This window comes from Thunnus maccoyii, chromosome 8 (assembly GCF_910596095.1).
Source record: "Thunnus maccoyii chromosome 8, fThuMac1.1, whole genome shotgun sequence".
NCBI lineage: Eukaryota > Metazoa > Chordata > Actinopteri > Scombriformes > Scombridae > Thunnus > Thunnus maccoyii.
This window is the reverse complement of record NC_056540.1, coordinates 25,484,104-25,507,745: the sequence shown is the minus strand read 5'-3', so window position 1 is coordinate 25,507,745 and position 23,642 is coordinate 25,484,104. Positions and strand designations below refer to the sequence as shown.

Here is a 23,642-nt window from a genome sequence, read left to right as displayed (position 1 = left end):
ACAGGAGCCTATTTCATCTTCTGACCTTGATTAACATACCTCTTCACACAGATTTTGCCTAATGAAGAAATGCTTCAGCGCTGTAGCAAATAATTTTAAAGATCAAAACATTATGTACAGTAACATAGTAGCTTGTTAATATTGTAGCCACACAAAGTCACTTTGGAAATAAATAAGTTAAAAGAAAAATACCTTCAGCTTTAATTAAAACCTCACATGCAGGGGTTAAAGTGGGCCAGAATGATGCAGAACAGTGTCCGGCAGCTTCGATTAATAAGTAAATAAATCTGATTGGCAGTTTCATATATAATAATGTCAAGTGAGTTCATTTTTCGTTTGCTGCAGCCTGGCGTTCCTTCCAGCTGATGCCATCGAGATACTCAACAAATCAGACAGTAATGTCACCCCACCGCCCTGCCCCCACACTGATTTTGGCTCCTCCATACTGGTCCCGCTGCTAGTATGAGGGTCATAAAAGCACCCTCAAATTGGAATGAGTGTATCCCAATTAGAAGGTACATTATTAACGTTAATGTGTGATAATGATAAAATTTAAAGCTTGCATAAGTATTGTCATTCATTTTAGAATTTTTTTAATCAGATAGTGGATGTGTACATGATGTGTATTTGAAGTTATGCAGCACAGCCCAGAATAGATGCAGCAACACAGCCCAGAGCCACAGCAAGACATAGGTGCTTAAAAGAAGGTCAGCTGATCACAGTGCCTGTCCACAAAGAAAACAAGTCCACTGGAGCTCACAGTACAAATCAATTTTGGAGTTATTTTTAGGTGAGTCATTTTTCCCTACTGCACTGCTACACCGGATCTCAGGGTTCCCCCACCTGCCACATCCCACTTTAACCCCCAATCTCATGCATACAGAATGATGGACGGCAGTTCTTAGTCCGCTGAATTGCAAAGAGTGGTGCAATTCTTCCCTTTCCCCAGGGATAATTGCTGCAGACATATTCTTTAACCTATCCCATGCCTTAACAAGCATAACAGTCGAGAGATTGATCTCTTCAAAGTTCATAAATGGATGGTTTGATTATCTTCCACACGTGAAATAATCTTCATATAGACAGATAGCACACACTGTGGTGATTTCTAAATCACCATGGGCACAACCTGCCACCAGGAACTTGTCAACAACTAGGGGATTATGTGGATTTTGGGCTGTGCTTCTGACACACACACCCACAAAAAAAACACACATAGTAGAAAAATTGTAGTGTTTTGGTTATAAACGGTCAAGACATGTCTGTACATTTGTACATAGTCTGTCTGTGTGAATGTGAATGTTAAATACTGATTAATAATGAGTATTATCAAAAAGATTAAATCATCTTTCTTTACATTTTTTTACACTCTGCCTTTAGAATTAATTTCCTCTACAGTCCCTTGCCCTCCTCCGACATTGTTTGCAGAGAACACCGCTGTCTGTCTGTTGGTCAAATATTTCAGCCATGTAGGCGCTTTGATGGAGAGATGAGTGACAGAGAGTGCAAGGTGTTTTTAGAGATTGGATGTGGCATGACATTGCCTGGCACAGATAAGAACCGTACTTTGCAGTCGTGTCATTTGTTAAAATAAGCTGTTGGTGGAAAAACAAACATCAGTGTGACATCTGTCATTGCCATGCTTGTCTTTTGACTGACACACTGCAATTAAAGTTCTGTAAAACCTGCAGGCTTGGGTGTTTGAGATATGACATGTTGGAACATGCATATTATTTGACATTTAACCTGCGTTTTAATCTTCTAATTGTTTGAAGAATGGGTTTTTGAAATATTTTATATTTAATTAAATATGCAACCTTGTCTCAATATAATCCCTTGAGAGACAATGAGTGGCACTTTTGTGGGTGGAAATGTTCCAGAGTAGCAGGGAGCAAAAACAATCTATTTCTGCTATGGATTGTTGAGTGGTACACATAAACTAAATGAAGCATTTCTATTGTCACTTCCTTGGGTTCCACTGTTTGGGAATGAGGAGGGGGGTCTCCCTCTATCAGCTGACACGGCTCATTGTTCACCATGGACTAATAAAGAGCTTTACTGCTGGCATTATGCATTCTCTGTGGCTAGTGACAGACTGATGACAAGCCTTAAAGATGGAAGCCATTTCACATTTAAACAATAACAGATGGAGGGCCTCACTCCCTGAATTGCCTCAGCAGACATAAACCTGCATGTAATGTTATTTCAAATAGCAATGTCTTTATATATGTTCGCTTTCATTTATATTGCTACTACAAGTATACAGTATATTTATTTCTAGTGCAGAGCATACATATTGAGGCTGAGGTGCGTTTTGTGTGACCTAAGTTTGCACTTACTGTAAAAAAAAAAAAAAAAAAAAAAAAAGCATAGAGAAAGTGCACCACTGAGGCAAAAATTGAATTAAATCATTATTGGTTCAAATATGTCATAGAGAGTCTACAGTATAAAGAATTTGATATTTATAGTATTTATATGGTGTCTCCATATAGCTACTTTGAACTTGACTTTAAGCTTAAGTGTCTTCTCTGCAACCCCTTTAGAGTCTAGAGGCATTACACAGCAAATTAGAACTGAGGTTTTGATGTGTTGAATCATGCACATAAGGTCAGCAGATAAGCACAACAGCTTCCATCACCTTTCATATTTACTCAGTCACCAAACAAGGAGTTTAAGAAATCAAGGGAGCCATGTGGTAAGAGTGGAGAACTGAAAAACCAAAGAGCCACTGGTTCAATCCTGTGTCAATGTTCTTGAGAAAGACACTGAGCTCTACCTATACACCCACTGCAAATTGTCAGTATAAATTAATGGTTTGTAATGAGAATTCTTAGCTCACTTTGACCCGCTCTACAGAGAGTAGAAATCAACCCTACAGATAAAACCTTGACCTTTATGCTTCTTTCCTCTGCAGATAATTAGCCAATCGCTTTCTCTTAATCATAAACTCTTATAAGCATGAGGAAAAGGAAAATTGAGTTTTGCCGTTGCCATAGAATCAAGGATTTCATGCTTTCTTCACCATCACTTTGAATCCTCACTTTCACATGTGATAGAAAATCATGGAAAATAATTGGATTGTTAGATTTTTAAAACATGGATTTAAATGGGATTGATTGAGCAGCATACTGTATATTTTATACTGCATTCATAGACCTTCAGACCTGCAACACTGTGACTGCTTCAGTTTATGTCCACAGATTGCCACAGTTTTCTGCAATATCAATCAGCATAGCGTTGCTAGCTCCTGCATTATCAGGGGTTGGGGATGCTGTTAGAATTCTCCCAGTGGTAGTGAAGTCGCTTAAAATCCATGAACACATGAGAATCCACTGATTATTTTACTAATCAAGTGCATGGGTTCCTTTACTGTGGGTTGAAATGCATCTGTGACCTGAGACATTGATTAGATTTGGAAGGAAAATGAGCATTGCTGTGCAGTAAAACAATTCATGTATGTGCATTTACTTGCAGATACACAGGAAGAAAGAGACAGACTGGCAGGCAGATACACAGACAGAAAGTCAGTGAGCTTTTTTCCACTATGTACATTTTCAGAACACTTAAGTGATTCTCAATCCCAGCATGCCTCAGCCTGCCACTGCCATGACAGATGCTCCAAAATTGAATATAGATTTCAGTGAGCAAGGCAGGCGTGCCTGATGAATCGCAATTTGCTGCTGTCCATATTTCATAGTCACCACTATGGATAGCTCAAGGGGAGGCAGTGCAAGCACTATGGCTGCACCTGCCAAAATGTCAGTTGGCTAGTGTCAAATGATGATCGGTACTTCATAAAAGCCCATATTTATCCCACACTAATTCATGCCCAACATCATTTTATCACCAAAATATACATCCATGAGTGGGGGAAAAAAGGAATATAAATTGAAAAGACAGGCTTCATTTCATAAAATGAAGTGATCTTAAAAGAAGCCTGCATGATGACAATTGCTCAGCAGTAGAGGATTGTAGGAATGGTGTACAGTAGCTTGAGGGTGGAACAGATGTAGAGAGCTTCCCCAAGGGGGGTGGAGGTGCCTTGACTGTTGTGTACCTGCCAGTCTATTTATAGCTTGGTTTGAAGTACTTATAAAATGACACTGGATGCTATTGTTTTGCAACGCAGTGCTCTTGTGCAGAACTTCTGCCTTTCAAAATGATGACTATTTGATCACTTGCCTGTGGAAGAGCTGTCACCACTTTGACTCAAATTTAAATGAGCATGCCTGTGTTTTTGCATATGTAATCTAGTTTATGACACATTGTGTGTACTTAACCTTGCAGTTGACCATTTTCCAAAACATATATAGCTGTTTTTAGCTACATTCTTCTACCTCGCATCACCCTCTTTCATTTTTTCAATTCATTCCTGTACAGTATGAAAATTAACCTGCTTGGATAACATTTTTATCACCTGTCATCATTAAATATTGGTTTTGAAGTGCTACTGAATGCACACAAGCCCATTAAGATGTAACTAATCAGCAATCAGTCATATCAGTGTATGTTGTGGCACAGTATGCCACAAGAAATGTAGCACATTATGCAACATAATAAACACAGTGAAATAGAACAAAGCATAAAACACATCATAGCACGTTGGAGATGCAACACTGTGGAAGCTCCAGTATGGCAGCTTAATTATCATAGCATTTTACTCAAGTGTTTTTTTGGGGGGGGGTTTTCATCTCACGACTCATTTTTCAGCTATTTGGGGCAGGCAAAACCTAAGACTTGTCTTTGTAATTAGACGACATGCAGTTATTGTGCCAGCAAAAGTCCAGCCCACTCTGTGGGCAAATGGACACCTTACTGGCCACTGAGTGGGTGATACAAAGGCAGAAGGCAGTATTATGCTGATATGAGTGATCCAGTGAAAAGCAGATAAATGTTTTGTGAGATGGCAAATGAAAATGAAAACTCATACTTAAAGAAAATTGTGTATCACAAAAGTCCAATTTGAATTCCTTTTATAAAAAGCATTTTACAAATCATTTTTATAAATTAAGTCATTTAATGAAATGGAATATGAAATTGCAGATCTAATTAACATTTCGCAAATTGTTTTATTAATAGCTTAATTGTGCCATTTAGTGTAAATGTGTTCAATTACCGCATTAATTATTTGATGCATCTATAATTTAATCAACAATAATTTACCATTGAACAAATCTATAATAATTAAACTGTCATAATAGAAGCTCCATACAACACAAGCTTACCTGCATTATATCCAGCCAATCCTGCCCGACAACATGTTTAGAGTAATGTGAAGGCAAAAACAAACCCACAACAAAGATATTTCCACCCTATTCCACTTACTGTACATTGTATTTTAACAAGACGACGTCTATCTTATATGTTAAATTTTTATCACTATAGACTATGTCCAGCCTTTACACAACCATTCAAGAGGATAAATAAGTTAAATAAATTATTTGCACAAGCAGCATAAAGCATGTTTTCTGATCATTAATTTCAAGCTTTGAAGGCAATGGGCACTGGAATACATGTTACATCTAATGTCTGAGCGAAAGCTTTAAAAACCTCACTCCCTACGAATCCTCACTTAACTTGCAAAGTTTATGATGCTGGAATTTCATCTAGTTCCCCACAGTGGAAGTATCGTGTTTAAAATGCCTACATAAGACACAGATAAGAGAGTCAGATAAAATGTAGGTGTCTCACAAACCATGTTTTGTTTAGCAGCAGGAATTTAAATATATGGAAATAACCACAACCTACAGCACAATATGCTGCTCCTTAACCACTGTTGCGATTGTGTGCTCTGATGCTGTTAGCATCCTCTCTGTTCTAACTGCCATTGTACATGTCAGACTTTGTTTTGTTTCTTTTTTTACCCTTTTAAAAACAAGCCTTTGGAGTGAATTGCACGATGCCACAAGGGGGTGCAGGAGATGGCAGAGCTTTCTAGTATAATTAGAGTAGACATGCTACATGTGTCTGTGTGTGTTGCCGCATCTCATTAAGGAGAGGTATGGGCCACTGAGCTGGCTAAGAGGAACGGATAGGGAGCATGTGGTGGTGTAGTTTCCTTCACCACAAATGCAGCCGCTTGGCTCTTTCTCTCTGGAGTCATGCTGAGGCCCCTGGAGCCAAGGCCAGTCAAAATGGTTCCACTTGATGCAAAGGCCCTCAAGGAGCCCACTGTCAAAATTGACTCACACGGACACAAAATGCAATCTATGTGTGTGTAAATGTACTTCGCAGATCACATTGAGCAGATGCACACATATGGAATATGTACAAATGCACAAATATACAATGTTGTTATTACAGTAAATTGGAAACCTATGCAGGAAAATGAAACAGGCATATTTCTCTAATGAAAAATGAAAATGTCAGTAGCTGTGGGTACATGAACACTCATACATGTATGCGTACAGATCACTCTGTGATGTGCTGATGACAAATATCAGATAGCTATAACCTAGGACTTATTTGCCAGGTTTTGGCTATCATAACAAAATTGATTGTGTTACACATTTCATTATTACTCCATTGTAAAGAATTTTACTTCACTTCTCTAGTGAAAAAAGCAAGCCTATGGTTTTATCTACAAAGCAATGAAGATAATCCTTTCAACATAATAGTACACGCTGTAAAGGTACATCTTTAAATGTATATAATTGGACAATTATTTTGACATTTCAGTTACATAAGTCCATTTGATATTTTTTTTTATTTTTTTATGGCTGTCAGTTATCTTCTGTAGAAGAAGCAGAAGAGTTATGTTGCCCAGCCAGGGGGTGTCTTTGCTTTATTTTACCTTTTTGAACTCCCACACTCAAAACCTTTCATATTTAAATTATTGAAGTCATTCATAAAAGATTATTTTATTTTTTATGTAAAGTTAATTGTATTAATGCAAATTTAACAGATATTTTAACTTTGTAACACCTTGAATTACTGCTTGTTGACACATTAGTACAATTTATGATGACAAGTGGTAGATAAGAGAGCGTGTAAAAATCCCACAAATCCTTGAAACTACCCATCAAAGACTGATGTGAAGAAGTTTTCCCAGAGGGCAGAACATCCGATAGGACTTGAAAGATGAATCAGGGTTCTTGAGCAGCCTGGCTCATGTTAGGTTAAATAACATATGTAACACCACAATATACACAAGTTTCAGCAAATAGATAATTGGAAAATTGGGTGTAGGCAGGTCCCTTTGTAATGGGGGAGTTGTCATAAAGAAAGGATGTGATGTTAGTGCTTTTGGGTTAAAGTCTTTGACCCTTACGTGTATATTGGAGAGTATTACTCCCAGCAAACTGAGGAATGTAAAACTCCACAGTTCATAATTTATGAATTATATAAACAATCACAATAAGAAAAAAAGGTTTAAAATAACAAGAATTCTCTTTGAGTCCATGATCATTTGAAATGGGATGTCAAGCAGTTAAAACTTTTGAGATTTTAATTATTTTTGAATGTTTAACATCAACATAATTGTACATGTAAAGTAATGAACAAAGGGGAGAGAGAAAGACAGAAACACTTGCTGTCACAGTAACCTACGTCAGTGATTTTTAAGAATAGTGATTTAAGATAGTAATGCTTGGCTACCTTCCATTAATGAGAGATAGCTAGTGTTAGACATTGGTGATTGGTTATTGATTTTGCAAGACAACATTTAGGCTACCAAATCTTGGATGCAAAGATCCCCTGATCACACTGACTGTGTGGAGGGCCCATTGATTTCATGTTAGCAAAGATACTTAGCTCCTAGTTCAGTTATAGCAATTCTCTTTTCTTTTTACTTAATAATAAGAGAGTAATTGTGCACTTGAAAAGTGGATATGAAAAGTTAAAGGGGACCTATTGTGCTCATTTCCAGCTCTATGTTTTTATTCTGGGACTCCACTAGAGTAGCTTTGTATGATTCATAGTACAAAAAAACTCCTTATTTATTTTATACTAGCCCTTTATGCCGCCCTCTCAGTCCAGTCTTTGTTCTGATTGGCCAGCTCTCTGGAAGCCTGCCGAGGAGCAGCTGTATCGAGTCATGTTAAGTTACTGCCAGTGAAAACCCAACATTTTCTGCTTTACTGTTTCATATTCTTCATATTGTGAAGAATTTACAAGAAATGAAATGTCTTCCTCACCGAATTGGTGGGGCTTTGTTAGCGGTGCTAAAAACTGAGTTATTTGTTCAGTAGATCAGTCAGAAATAACGCAGGGAGTAATGAGAGAAACAAAAGCAGAAACAGCCACAGTGATGATGAAGTTTGATGCAGAGCTGCAGATGACCAGCACACCTCCAACAGGTGAACAACTTATTTTACTTTGCCCTGCTGTGTAATGTTAAAACACTCACAGCGTGCCAGCTCGACTCGAGTCATGGCTCAGCGTGAATACCCCCAAAACAATGGGAAAAATGCCATAATGTTAGTGGAGCAGAGCAGTGAACTTGCACACTGTGCGTGGAGCAGATAACCATATAAAGAAAACCGTCATGAATTGACATTGTCTCAGGCTGAAATAGAAAAAAAAATGTTGGAAACCAAGCATTCAGAGCAGTCTGAAGCCAGTGTTTTTTGCTCACAGGAATTACGTCTACATACTTTTACCTCATTACTTGACATTTTTGCCACTTTTAACATGAACACCCAACATTGTAACATTATATATATGACCGAAAATAAGGAAAAACTTAATAGGTCCCCTTTAAGTTTCTACCTTTAGCTTTCATTCTATTTACAACACACTCCAATGATGACAACTTTTCGTAGTGGAAGTAAAAACAAGTATCAAATCATTAATACAGCCTTCTCAGGCCAGCCCTGTAGCATCATCCATTTCCACACTGACCATCTACTGTGTATGTCCAGTGTTTCTCAGTCTAAGTCTCATAGTTTAGCCAGAGAATGTCTCAATACACGGCTAACTTACTTAGAAGAAATCACACATCTGAGCTAATAAACAGAAACATTATTCTTTATGGTAAATGTTTCACATTTGAACACTTCTTTGAGCTGAAATCCAGTCGTGTCTCACTGATGTTAAAGGCAAAATTAAGTCACAAATCTTGATTGAACACTTCTGTCATGTCAAGTCTGAAATCATTAGATTTGAAACTTCAAATGCAGGTATTGATTTCCCAGATTAGTTCCTCCTGTCACGCTGAAGCTGTGCTATGTGAAATCAACTGGTGTAATGTAGTATGAAACACAGTATATGGTCCTCAGTAGCACAGTTGCTTATTCATTATGTAGACTGTTATATAGTGTAAGTAAGTATTGAGTGAGAATGTATTTCTTTATTGTTTGCCATGGGAACTGATGTATGTATTGGAGCTTTGGTAATATAAAAATATATTACCTTAACAACAGCATCTGCTGTTATAATAGTATGTTTGACAATGATAAGTGTCCAAGCCCTTAAAGGTGCAGTGTGTAGGATTTAGTGGCATCTAGCTCACAAAAAAATACTCTCTAGAGATAGTGTTTGATTTTTCCATTCTGAGCTACTAGAATCATGGCGATGCAAGATGGCGGCCTCCACAGAAGAGGGCCCGCTCCCTATGTAGATATAAAGGGCTCGTTCTGAGGCAATGAAAACACAATGATTCTCATTTCAGGGGATTATACACTAATAAAAACATACTTATGAATATTATATTCCATTTCTGCCAAGTCCATTCCACTAGATGCTACTAAATTCTACACACTGGACCTTTAAACACTGAATGCACATTACAAAAGAAAATAAAAGTTATATAGGCCAACCATTTGAATCCTCATATATAAACAGCTCTTTAACATGTGAAACCTATAGTACCAGTCAAAAGTTTGGACACACTTTCTCATTCCAGTGAATGGGAAAGTGCGTCCAAACTTTTGACTGGTACTGTATGTGAAGGAGTGGGTGTGATGGATGTAATTTAATGGCTCAAATTAACTTCCTGGAGGGCCTCAGTCTCACATCTTCAATTCTCTCGCTTTTTTTTTTTTCTACCTTCACTGGAGCAGACCAACTTCTTAATTGGCATAATAATGTGATTAATTGGCTTCTTGTCATCGGGCCCACTGAGTTTTACACTGTAAAGAAGTATAAATCAAGCGTGTATTTACAAGCAATCAAATGCTCAAGATCGAAAGGAACATATACAAGATGCCCAGCTGTGCAAAGTAATTGGTTCTGCTTTATTAGCTCTGTATCATTAGTTGAAAGGAAAGACATTTGGATCAGGAGGATGAGTATGTTATGTAGTTTTAATTTTGTCTCAGTTTTGACAACACAGCATAACATAACATCACAGTGAATGGAACTGCTATGATAATAATAAACTGCGGTAACCATATGGACTTTCCTTCTTCTTCTGGTGAAATTTGGGACTTGAAAGTCTTGTGTTGCTCTATCTAGTGTAACAACATCAGGAAAGATGTTTTTCAAATACATGCACATTCCACACATAGGCTTAAAAATATGCATTTCAGTTAAGAAGTCACACTTGTCCTAAACTAGCTGAAAAGTTATGTAAAACATACTTTGAATTTCAAGTACATTCAAAGAGGGTGGCTTTGGACCTTACTAAGAGTGACTAACTGTGTAACATAGTTAAAATCAGATTTCACTCATTTTGATAATGACTCTCACTTTTGCATGTAATCATCAAGGGACAATTCAGTTTATTTTAATGGAGGGATTTATTTATGTATATCTGTATATTATTGACAAAGAAAAGCACACGTTACAGGAGAATATATATATCATGGTTATAAAAATACAGTTGCATTAATATCTTTTGTGTTTTGTTTTGTTTTTGCTTTTTGCTTCCCAAGAATGAATACTGCTTCTATTTTTTCTCACTTGCAGTTGAGCAGTGAAGTCAGAAGAAGAAGAAGAAAAAAAAATACTCCCATTTCACAATCTGTCCCTCACCATTCTCTATACTGCAAAATAAAGCACCGATTACTGGGTTTGGACTGTGGTAGTTAAGAACAAATGCTGATGAAGCTCTGATGTCTATTACAGCATCCAGGTGCTCTTGCATATTAAGACACTTTATGGTCACATAATTAAAGACAGGCACTATTGTCTTGATTGGTGTGCATCTTGACTCCAGGTGGCAAATGGTGTGCTAATGCATCCTTATGAATCAAGGCCAGGCTTGTGGCAGACAGGGGTATCTGTGATAATTTTTCAGAGGCCAAGGTATGACAATTTGTCAATAAAAGGTTATTAAATCACATTATATTCAATGATGTACTGTATTTCACGTTGAATCACGATCGCTTTATTTGGAAGTATGTGCTGTAGTACATCGAGTACAGTGGAAACTGCTTATCGTGATGACAGTTACAATAATCAACTGCTTATATGGATCAAAAAGCTTGGGACAGAATCATTCCTATGCAAATGCTATTTAAATTATTTGCTTATAGTAATCAAGTAGTCTGCTTATAGTGTTCATTTTGGGTCTTTTCATACATGACAACATATGGAAAAAAGATGTAAAACTACGGTAATTCTATTTTTTTTTACTTTACTCCCATGATACACATATCATATGTACTTAGCAGCTGTGGCACCATTATTGCCTCGCATCTGCTTCCGGCTGGTTACGTGAGGCTTGTGCTCCATGCACATTGAAATCATGATGGGAAAAAGAAAGTTTTCTCTCAAGAAAAACAAAGTCTCCTCAAAGCTTATGACAAACTGCCAAAAACGAGCGAGTGCGATGCAGCATCAAGACAACAAGCGTTTAAACAGCTGTACTCTATTTTGAAACATCAATAAAACTTAGTAAATAGCGAGGCTGTCTGTTTCATTGCTTTTTATTTATGTAATAAATATAGATATATCAATTAGATGGTAATCTGCACAAGAAATAAAGAAAAATAAAGTCGGTTATAATAATCATCCCCTTATAGTGATCAATTTGACCTTGACAGAAGTGATCACTATAAGCTGTTTCCACTGTATATGTACAGTCTTGAAAGATTCCAATACATGTTAGTTAAGAGCACCGGGACTCTCGAGCAGCGCAACGGCAGAGTGTCAATGTTCATAAGACTATAATGTAAAAATCCATGCCAAGACTGAGCCCCTTTTGATATATACCATCTGTATCTAATATCGTCATATTAAGATTACTGGGAGAACTGCATCAGCATCAAGGACTTCATTTTTCAATCTGGATTGTCAAAGACGTTTGGCTCATGTGTAATATCAAGGGCAGACAAAAAGGGGATTATTATGAATTCAGCAAAATCACCCTTTCACGGCCCATCAATATTCTGTGGTCACTGTGAGGAACCACGTTCAGGCTTAACGAGGGGATCCACCGGATAAATGATCAAAAAACAGGACAGGATTGTCCTTGAACTCTTAATGGTGCTACTAATAGTGTGGGGTGTCAAGAGCGATTTTAACAAGACTGTCCTGAGTCAAACTCTTTTTTTTCTCTCTGCCTTTGGACTTGGAGAAGATAACTCCCCCCACTCTCTTTCTCTCCTCTCTCTCTCTCTCTCTCTCTCTCTCTCTCTGTCTCTCTTATCATTGCATTACCAACTCAGGCACGCCTTTTGCATAATCACCATCCGCTGTATTTCTTCCTGTAGTCGGGATGAGGGGACTCATTATAGTAGAGAGAGAAGCAGGCATGGGCCAGTGTGCAATGCATAGGTCACATTGTTTGCTAGGGACTTGAATTCTGCTAAAAAAAATCTTTAAGCAGAAAATTTTACCATGGACTCAGCACAATACTGACACTGCAAGCCTTGCTTTGGTTAAAATAGAATAGAATAAGTATAGAAGGTATATACTGTATCATGTTATTTACTTTGTGTGGTTTGAAAACTCAGAATATAGCAAGACCTTTGCTTTTGCTCACTGTTTCTACTATTGATTCCTCGTCTCTTCTACGTCCATCTAATTTCTAAGTACTGTGTTTTCAAGATGTTTCAAATTGTGATCTTTATGTATCGATTCTTATTGTAGCTTATAAGCTTACCTGTAATTTTTCTCTTTATTCCTACTCCTTTCCTCTCCTCTCCTTCTAGATAAAAGAGATAAAATAGGGACGACCACAGCAGAAGAAGAGAGAAAAGAATAGGCCATGGCTGAGGGGATGATTGCTTCTCAAAGTGGTAAGCAGCAGACATTTAGAGTCTCTTAGCTGTTTTGTTCCAAAGACTTGTGTGTTCATTTTAGATGATTTCATTCATTTTGCGTCAGCCCTGGTACCTTTATGGTAGAGAGAAATGGACAAAATAACAGAATCATTAAAAAAAAGCCTTCTCCGTGGTTTCTGTAAGGTCAGAGTGACATGATTATGTTATTCACTACCTGCAGCCATCTTGAATTTCAGTTTGTGGTTCTTGCCCAACCATTTCAACCCATTTACTCCAACATCATGCTTTTCTTTCTTCATTTGGTCATTGCAGACAGTGAAAAAAGTCTAAATATTACTTTAGTGACCAGAATCCTCCAATCAAGGACCCTTTTTGAGCACATCACAAGCCAATGGGATTTATTGTATAGGGCTTTATTTTTTATCCAAACGTACATCTTTAGCTTTGTGACACTGGACCTGTTCAAGTCTCCCAGCTACATCGGCTTTACATGCTCAATGTCATCCAGTTGCAGTGTTGTGTCAGTGTCTCTTGTTGCAGCCTCTCTGACCGCTGACACAGAAATCATTGCTGAATAATGCCTTGATCCCTCATCAATGCAGCCAGGACAAGCAGGTCAAAACTGCAGGATGTGTGCCATTTGAAGAAAAGGGTTCACATCGTCACTCTAGATTTTCTGTCGCACCAGGAGCATCCTTTAAATTTACAATGAGTCCATGAACTCTTCACAGCTTCTAAAGAAAGCACCTATGATTCATAAATAATTTAAGGATATGGATTGCAAAGAACAGCAAGTACTGTGCATTTTTCTTCTGTCTTGCTTTAAGGATATAATTGGAAGTCATTCTCAGTGAAGCCACAGATTATTATTTACTTATTCATATACAATTGAGTTTGATGTGTGTCTGTAAGGTAGGCAGTGATATTTACCATGTCTTTTGAATCTGCTTTTCTCATTGTTTATCATGACCTGTTGTCTACCATTATATGTACTGGCTCCTTGGTGTAAGATTAACATTTTGAATATTATTATTATTATTATTATTATAACGTCAGTGTCACATGAGACAGGATACATACTCATCATTATCAGTGTCTCAGTGCAATATAATGAATCATAGGTTTGACACATCTATAAAAAATGAAAGTATATACTCTTTTCATGAAATAGCCTGACCCTGTGAGTCTGGGTGAAAGCTGATCCCTCATTAATTTCAGCTCTTAATGCCTCAAGCAATAAGTAGTGGCTGAAGGGAGGAAGTCATTACAGATACATTTTAAACCTTGATAACATTAGCACATAAAGTCTACAAGGGAGGTTGCAATTCAATATTCTGAAAATGGCCTTAGTAATTACTATGTACAATTAGTAATTGTATGTGATGCTGACTGCATTAAACGACAAATCTAAACCTTCAACTTTTCCTGCAAGCCATACTGCCAGACTTAAGCCAGTGCACACTCAAGATACTCTGGATACTACAGTTATGTTTTGTAATACAGTCATTTAATTTGACAGTATATACTGACAGAGGATACACATGCTGGTAAATGCATGAGGGCCAATAGTTATCATTCACATGTCACATATAATCTAATTAAAATTATCTTGATGACACTCGCACTGTGCAATACAGTGTTAAACAGCGTAGAACAGTGCATCTCTTCCAGGCATGTTTGTTTTTCCATGCATGTTGAGTGAAGATCCATCATTTCTTAAGCCAATTCCAGTATTCACTCAAAAAGATCATCTTGACAAGAGTTTAATTTACAAGTCAAACTCCAGTTCACTTCATCTGCCAGTAGCCAAGCTTTTGTCAGAATTTAGATTGCATGTGTGAGTGTCTAAATTTGTGAGTGTGTGTGTGTGTATGTGTGTGTGCAAGCATCTGTGGGGAGCACACACGTACTTGTGTGTGTATGTTTACGTGTGTTTGTGTGTGTCTGCAAGAGCGTCTGTGTTTGGGGGAAGAGAAAGCGATAGAAAAGCAACAGAGGTGATGTTGTGTGAAGAGATGGGAGGCTGCAGACAGATAGTGTCATTCCCTCAGTATCACCATTAAATCTTAATCTCCTGGCCCCTCATGGGAGGAGCCAGCCGAGCATGGGATTGTGTTTTGCATCTAAATCAAGATGTCGTGTTCCTTCAGAGAAAGCTGTATTGAGACAAACTTTGATATGTCCTCAACTTCCCGTACCTCTAGGTGCACAGGCTGATCATCCAGCTGCTGTCGTTGGTACTAAAGTCTTGTTAAATTCAATTACCTTGTGAACTGTAACTAATCAATTAAAAAGAAAGAGAGAAAACAAAAGTCCCAAGGGAGTGTAAGTTATCAAACAAAGTGTGAAAGTTTCAGCAGGTTGCATCATGGGGGCTGAGTTTTCATGGCAGTTTTATGACCCGGCTCAAGTGGCCACAACGAAAGGGAGATACACCATCATGAATGTTTAACAAAAGATAATTTATTAAATCAAATTAACTAAATATTTAATGTATGGAGTGTGGATGTCAGTAGGATCAGGGCAAAGTGTGTGATGTATGAGTGGAGAGCGTGTGCGTATAGGTGTTGGATGGTGCATAAAAGCAAGAGAAATAACTAAGGCAACATAACTAAACTGAACCAGCACGGGTATCTGGAGGGGAGAGCAGAGAGCTGCAAATAACAGCAGCAGCCACAAGCAGTCAGAGGAGAGTGAGAGAGACTGCCACAGCTGCAGCCCGGCCTTTAACAACCCAGCAACCTTGTGGGCCCTCAGGTGTTGCCAGTTGCCCTAACTAACACCTGCAGAAACAGAGCAGACAGGTAAATCCCAAGGCCAAACACAGATGACACCAAGGGTCATCACACAGCAAAAAACAGTTTGTAATTGTATACTAAGAAGTTCCTCCTTTTTTCTTTTTTTCTTCTTTTTTTTCTAATACTCAGTCATTGGATACGGAGGCCCTGAGAGGCTAGTAAGAAAAAAAGAATTCTGGTGATCCATTTTCTAAGACTGATCTATTCATTATTACACCCCCATTCATTATTATGGGGGGTGTAGTTTGGTAGAAAACAGTTCACAACAAGGTCTGTGGATTATTTTGAGTAATCGAGTCATGATTTCTGTAAAAAGACATTGCTTTTGAGTTCTTCAAATGTTTTTTTTTTTTTGGTTGGGTTTTTTTGTTTGTTTTCTTTTTGGTGCTTTGAGTGCCACAAACCAAGTGCAATTCAGTTTCAGTGACGGCAGACATCTCCAAAACTAGGCAAATCACATTGAAACGATCTGGATGGATAGACAGCACTTCAGGTAATGCGGAAATCTTTTTTCTTTTTCAAATTTTGGATGAACTGCCCCTTTAAGGTGTAATGAAAAGGCCTGAAAGATGGATCAAGTAAAGGACTATCATCTGATCATTGCGGTATTTTGTATAAAAGTTTTCATGAGGTAGGACTAACAACACATTCTTTTTTTCTCTCTGAGCACTTTCACTGCCAACAAAATCAAGTTTAGCTCGCTGCTCCAATATGTTTGGATAGCTTGGGTCATACTTTATAACACCTTACCTACGCACAGCTGATCAGGTTTGAATTTCTCCCCAACAGTGTGTAGGTCTCATTCTGCCCACTGTGAAACAAGACAGCATTATTCAGAGTCAGTTGCTGTTACTTAAGTATTTTATTCATTAAATAAATAAAACAAACCTTATTAATTTTACATGGCCTCGTCCTTCACCGACGTAGCTTACACCTCGCCAAAAATCAAATGTTGGACTTCTCTCTGGAATATTAAACAAACAAAAATGAGCTGACTGGCCTCGAGGGTGATACAGATTGGTCTAAGTGATTGGTTCTCAAAGTGGGGTCTAGGGACCCCCAGGGGTCCATGAGGGGATTCCAGGGGGTCCCCATAAAAATGTAATATAAGAATAACTACTCTGATCAGAGGTTTCACTCTCTCCATGGTTATCTCCCACACTTACAGTACAGACGGTTATTGAATTCTCTCCTAAATCTTATCTAACAACTATCTTCTCAGACAGGGTCCCTGGGACAAAAATCTTATGAAATGGGGGTCCACAGCTCGTTACATATCAATTTGGGGGTCCCTGACATGAACATTTTGAGAACTAATTGTTTAAGTACCAATGGTTCAATTGTCAACTGAAGGACTGATTAAGAATTAGCATCTCACTATAATTGCAATATTCAATAAACAGCATCCAATTCTATGTCATAAATATGAATAATAACCATATTAATTTAAATTGCTAAACTCAAAAGGTATCCAAAGTGCTTATTCTGTTGTGTGTAGCTATCATTAAATGTATATCATCCTGGTAAAACCATTTTCCCACCTGTTCTAATGTCATAAACACAGGAGACATCAGACTTATGAAATGGATCACCAGAATTTTTTTTTTTTTTTTTTTCTCATTTGAATCTCAGGGCTCCTGTGATTGGCAGTACAGTATTTGCTTGTCAATGAGAGCCTACTATGTGCTCTTTCAAAAATGAAGCAAATATTGGTGTTTAAACTAATATTGTTTTGTTTTTGTACATTTCCTTTTTATGCACTCTAACTGGAGTAATGAAACCCTGTTTGATCAATGTTGCGTTTATGAAAACATAACATTAGCAGTGGGTATTTTTGCATGTTAGCTAACAAGCTTCATGGTAATGATGGTAAAAATCACAGCTTTTGTAAAAAAAAATCTACTTTTGTTATTATTTTGAAATTGTTTTTAAACTGCCTTGAAGACAAGACTTAATCATCCACATTAAACAAAGTACACATCATTGAGTAATTGGAAAAAAAGTCTAGAGTAAAACAAAGTGGATAAAATGGATAATGGATATTGTAGTTCATAAATAGTTGGGTGTACTGCTCAAAAATTCAATTTAAGGAGTCGTCTGCACTCACTGTAAGGAGAATAAACAATCAATTATGACTTGAGAATCCTACTAATTTAGATGTTGACAGTTTTCATGTAACCTCCACCAGTCATGATACTGTAATGTCCTGTTGATGGCGCTTATGGATAAGGCTGTACAGGCTGCACAGCTGCAATGACTGAATGTGTTTGTATGTAACCCGTTCATCCCCTGTGAACATTTCCCCAGGCAACAGATTGTGATTAATTCACTCAACAGACTACATCAATCAAGGCATGTTGCATCCCATTAGCTGCATTTTATTTTGACCTAAACATTCCTCACGGTCCACCTTCTTAAATCACTCCTTTCTCGTGACATTACTGCATGCTTGTCTGGTATTTCCTGACAATTGTTCAGTGTTTTCTCAGCAAAGAGAGAGATCAAATGTAAACACACCACCTGGCCTTTTTCGCAGGTGAGGTGTGCTTCTTCCACATCGTCTCTCAGCAGGAAATGGCCTGTATGTCTGTAACACCTTCCCAGCTTCTCATGTGGGAGAAGAGGTTAGAAGTAGTCAGGGTACGTTGCATTTCAAGATGCCTCGGCGGTTGCCCCTCAAAATTCTCACCTGCCACACTCAATTCTGTGTGAAGCTTCACAAAAAAAATGACAGAACTTTTAATTACAGTAAAGGAAAAAATAGGATTAGAGATTCCGGTGTTGACATTGTGGATAGAGGACATGATTTGTTTTTTATTTGTTGTTGTTGTTTTTCCACCAATGAAGTGCTACATTTTCCCCAAGATCAATTGGATACGGTATTATTAGATATGGCTGCACACTTTCAGATATGAAAGGGAAAAATAATCTCTCTGAAAGAGGTAGGCTCTGACAGCATGCTGACACGTAATGGAAAGCCTGGCTGCTGTTTTGAAGGGAGAACACAGTACGAAGACTGGTTTGGAGAGGGACGCCTGCTCACTGCAGATAGATGATGGGGATTGTGGGGGTGAGGGTGGTTGATGTTCAGCTGCAGGAGAGAGAGGTGAGGAGATGGCTCACGAGAGCAGTGCGAGGTGAGTTGATTGGCACAGCTGGTGCTCGTTGGCTAATTATACTCTGCCTTTAAATGCAATAGCGTGCTGGACCTCAGATGACTGTTGCACATCACAAACAGACGACACGCTGGCTGTCAGATATTGTTTGGCAAAAGTCTGCAAATATTATTTGTGGGATTAAGTGACTCAAGCGACCGGACCATAGGCCAGAAGAAACCAGGCGACCAGGGGCGCATGGTGGAAGCATTGTGTATTTATGTTAAAGTGTGTGTAAGCAGTTGTGAATAAAAGGACGTTTTCTGTGATCAGTCTGTCGTGTCTGTGTTGTTTGCTGAGGGAACTCACAGTGACAGCGAGACTTGCTACAGGGATAAACCAGTGAGGATGCTCAATTCATTGTACTGCATATAGTTATGATTTATTATGGATATGATGGGTTTTTTATCTAGCTCCTTTCTTGTAGCTTGACAGCAAAGGCTTTCTCTTGATTCTAGGACAACTGTAATTTAATAAAGGAGAGATAAGTCTGTACAGTATGACCTAGGAAGTAGAAAAAATATATATGTGTCTCTGTGTGTCTGTCTGGGAGTAGATAGTCAACTTATTTATTCATTATGAGGTGGACAGTTGGTCTACTAGACTTGGATGCATTTTTTTTTCTAATTAAAGTGAGACACATACATGGGAATGAAAAACTCATGGCATTCATCTTGTCTGTTATAATTTTAGTTCTGGCCACATGCTTCATTATTCTTGGTAATAGACTCATATCTCCACCAAGTCTATTGAATCATCATCATTGTCCCAACCCTTTCTTCCAAACATGATTTGAGGTCTGGAAATTGCATTGCAAATGATGCTGCACTGTTGTCATGTGGAGCTGCATTATGTTAAGTTCTACCTAGTATTTTGTGATTTTTAAATTTTGAATAATTTGGGAGTAAAAATAATATGAATTCTGAGTGAGACACTTACCAATTGAGGTTTCTATGACAGGAGATTTGCTGAAAAAAGGTTGAACTTCTCATGACAAATCCAATAAGTGAATTTTTTATTTCATTTTAACATATTACTTTAAAGTGGCAAATGTTATACAGTATATGCAGTGTACTAAAAACCCAACTATTGCTAGACAAAGTAACTAGACAACTACAGTACATGAGCTTTGAACTTAGGGCCAAATAGCTTGGTGGCATTACAAAATGGGAACACTTACCTCTCTGCCAGAGATGCACACACAACCACGCATGGTTAAATAAGCCATATTATGGGATTTATGTAGCACTTTTCAAAGCAAAATGAACAAAAACATGAAATATCAAACAGGGAGGACAGTAAACCTAAGAACAATGAAATAGAAATTCTCATCAGGCATTAGTTCTTCAGCAGTGCCTCATATACCCAAATGTTAGTTTATTTTGTGCCACCAGTATTTTTTAGAGTGTATGTCACATCTTTCAGAGATTGTTTTTTGAAAGAAATTCGTCATATCGTATTGTTTAGTATGGCTAACCTTCCATTATCTGCTGACACTGTCCTCAAAATGCTATTATGGGCTGATTAGGGAAATGCCAGCAGTGATCAAAATTTTTGGCCTTGATTAGAGAACATTTACCCCTTTTGTTACTGTCAAGAATGATCAAGAGGAGTCGAGGTTTGCTAAGTGAGTGAACGTGACTGGGAGTGCCATCAACATCATCTCTGTAACACAGCGGCCCCCTCATCTCTGAGAGAACATATTAACATGCTGGCGCGCTGTCATCCCTGGTGCCCTACTTAGACCAGATGGGCCTCTTTCAGGTCTTTCACGGAAACACAGGCGTGAGGGGATCTTAAATGTCAATCTCAATATCACTAAAGCCATAATTAAGAATGAGCTAACAGAAGGACATGTACTTTTGTGTCCTGATTAGATAGACTCTCGTACCAAAAATATCAGAGACTGAATTACTAAAACCTTCAATGAGCTCAGACTAAAAAGGCAAGGCAAAAAGTCTGGTTTGTATTTTTAGTGGGACAGTTCCATCGCTGGTGTTATCATGGTGACAGGAGTCATGAAATGACTTTAAATGAACATGATGTGTTTGAATGCAAAGTGTGAATTATGCATAACAACTCAAAAACAATTATCTTTCCTTGCTGTAACCTTTGCATATGACAGACACATGAAAATGGCACGCTGAACAATAACCTTTAATTATGTATGCACACAACATGTAATGTGTATTCAAAAGTATGTTTGTTTTGTGTTTGGCAGTCTCAATGTGTTTCATGAGCTAGTTTGAGCAGGCTTTCAGCACACTTCGAGAAACACTAATCATCAAGCCTGAGCTGATGTTTTTGAATCTGCACATCCACTGGAGAAGGAAATAGACAAGGCATAAAGTAAAGTTTCAAGTGTTCAAATAATATAATTTTCATTTGCTACATAATTTACCATAATTAATTACTATTTACTATTACCATTCATTACTTATAGGGTGGGCAATATTGCAGGAATGTTTTATGGCAAATTTGGATTTTAGTATTAAGTTTTCCTTAATGTGATGAGGTTTGTTGGTATGTGAAGTATTTAATCCACATGACTAGATAATATCAGACTTTCCCCCTCTGGTTATTTTATCCATGAAGTTTCCCATTTGATCTCCCAGAAAACTTTCAACATCAAAATCCATATCTATTGCAATATAAAATTACTTGAAATTACTTTAAATCACTACCATGATAGAGGACTTTAGCTATATAGCCCATTCCTACTTTACTTACTAGACCCCTCACTTTTAATTACATGTAATCAATGATAATATTTTCTGAAGTCAAAGTAACTATTTTAACAATCATCTTAGTAATTTCTAAGATTTGCGGATACAGCTTCTTAGATGTCATTAATCAATCATTAAATACAGTGATTAATTCATTTAGAAAAAACTTAATAGATTAATAATCAATAAGTCTTGTGTTACTTATATTGTATACTAGATGTGACACAATCATTTACTGTAAACCATATTATATCATTGAACTGACCTGCACTTGCGTCACAGCTATTATTTTCATCTATTTTTCATTCCTGGTTATTTATGTATTTGGACATTGTTTGCACACAACTACCTCTCCACTGGACCTTGGTGTTGGCAGAGACTGTGGTTACCAGGCAATTTGTGCTGCATCTGCACAACCTCTATAAATGCAAACCGATATGCATGAAGGAACAAGAGACTTGTAAGGAGATAGTAGAGATTACTAACCTTTGAAGATAGCAGAGGTTAATAAAAGAGGGCAGAAACCAGGTGTTTACTAGATGTTCCTTTTCAAGGCTTTGTCCTCACTCATAGCCCACAATTATTGCAAACTGTAATAACAGAGTGCATTGTGGGAAATCAAAGGGTACGCTCCCTGTGGCTTTCTTTCCTTTGTGTTTGTTTGTTTTTTCCTGTTGTTTTCGATACAGGAAATGCAAGGCTTCTAATTAAGTCTTGGAGGGGGAGAATGAGGCGTCTTAGTCGGCCAACTGTGAGCGGCTATTGCAAACTCAACTTCGATGTTTAATTTATGTGTGCTCTATTATTTATGGATGCCGTGATCTGTGTGTATGTGGGGCTTTGTGCAAACTTGGGGTCTTTGCAGTGTTTGTGAGTTTGGGACAAAGATAGAAACAAGGAATATAAAATGTGAAGCAGAGTGTTGGGTGCATAGCCAGCTGAAATCTAGTAGGGTCAATGTAAATGTAGTCTGTCTGACAGTTATCTGTCTCCCTTTCTATCCTCACTTCCTGAATTATACATTCACCGCATAACATTACATAGTTTCCACAGAAATCCTCTCACATGTACATACCCATACAAACACATACACACACTTAACCTTGAAGAGATAGATAATTTATTGACATGTTAAGTCTCAGGAGGAATATTCTAAATTTAAACATAACCTCTACATACCTAAGTTTAAAGGAAAAAAACCAAACATGTGATATTGCTATGAAGGCAACTAATGAATTATAAATATGGAATTTTATATGGTTATGAAAATCCAACCCCAATCAGCTGCATGTATTCAAAAATTTCTCCCCCCATGGTGGCATATATACATACCTATACATAAAACTCTAAACCTTCCTTCTCTCTCTCTCTCTCTCTCCATCCTCTAAGACCCTATCTCTACAAACTGAATCAGCAACAGCAGACGATGATCAGGGCTGAGAAGGCGGATGGGATAATAATACTCGCGACACTGCTGCCTACCGTGTTTATGTTCCCTCCACTTCAACCTTTAATGTGCAGCGATGCCGCTCTAACCCGCTGAATATTATGCGCCAGGCAGAGCCAACTGAGGGCTAAACCCACGCCTCAAAAAATGGCTTGGATCAGCAGGTGTGACTGGGAAGGATAGCCCAGGTTTGAAGAAGGGGAAATGCAGGGAAAAATAAATTTTTTCATGGCACATTTTCTCACAACGCAGTTGAAAAGGAGTGGGGATACAGATCAATAGTAGCAAGGGATCTGGCTATGCCCAGATAGAGTTACTGAGAGAGGGTAATACAACTTCAAATGACAAGGGTACTGGCTACATACTTGTGGGGTTAGTTTAAAAAGGGTAAATAGAGTACTGGCTTT

General features: G+C 37.9%; 1 protein-coding gene and 1 long non-coding RNA gene across 2 annotated transcripts in view; one reads left to right on the top strand and one right to left on the bottom strand.

Moving 5' to 3' along the window:
- Positions 1 to 13,069: 13,069 nt before the first annotated feature.
- The window catches only part of lingo2 (leucine rich repeat and Ig domain containing 2), a 105,105-nt gene continuing 94,532 nt past the window's right edge, over positions 13,070 to 23,642 (top strand). The window contains exon 1 of the mRNA XM_042418087.1: positions 13,070 to 13,124. The gene's annotated coding sequence lies outside the window, so the exon portion shown is untranslated. The remainder of the gene's footprint in view (positions 13,125 to 23,642) is intronic.
- Positions 15,620 to 19,014, bottom strand: LOC121901356. Its single transcript, XR_006097259.1, has 4 exons — positions 18,428 to 19,014; positions 16,796 to 16,871; positions 16,658 to 16,718; positions 15,620 to 15,892 (listed from the first exon to the last, which is right to left on the bottom strand). It is a non-coding gene; the product is annotated as an uncharacterized LOC121901356 (long non-coding RNA).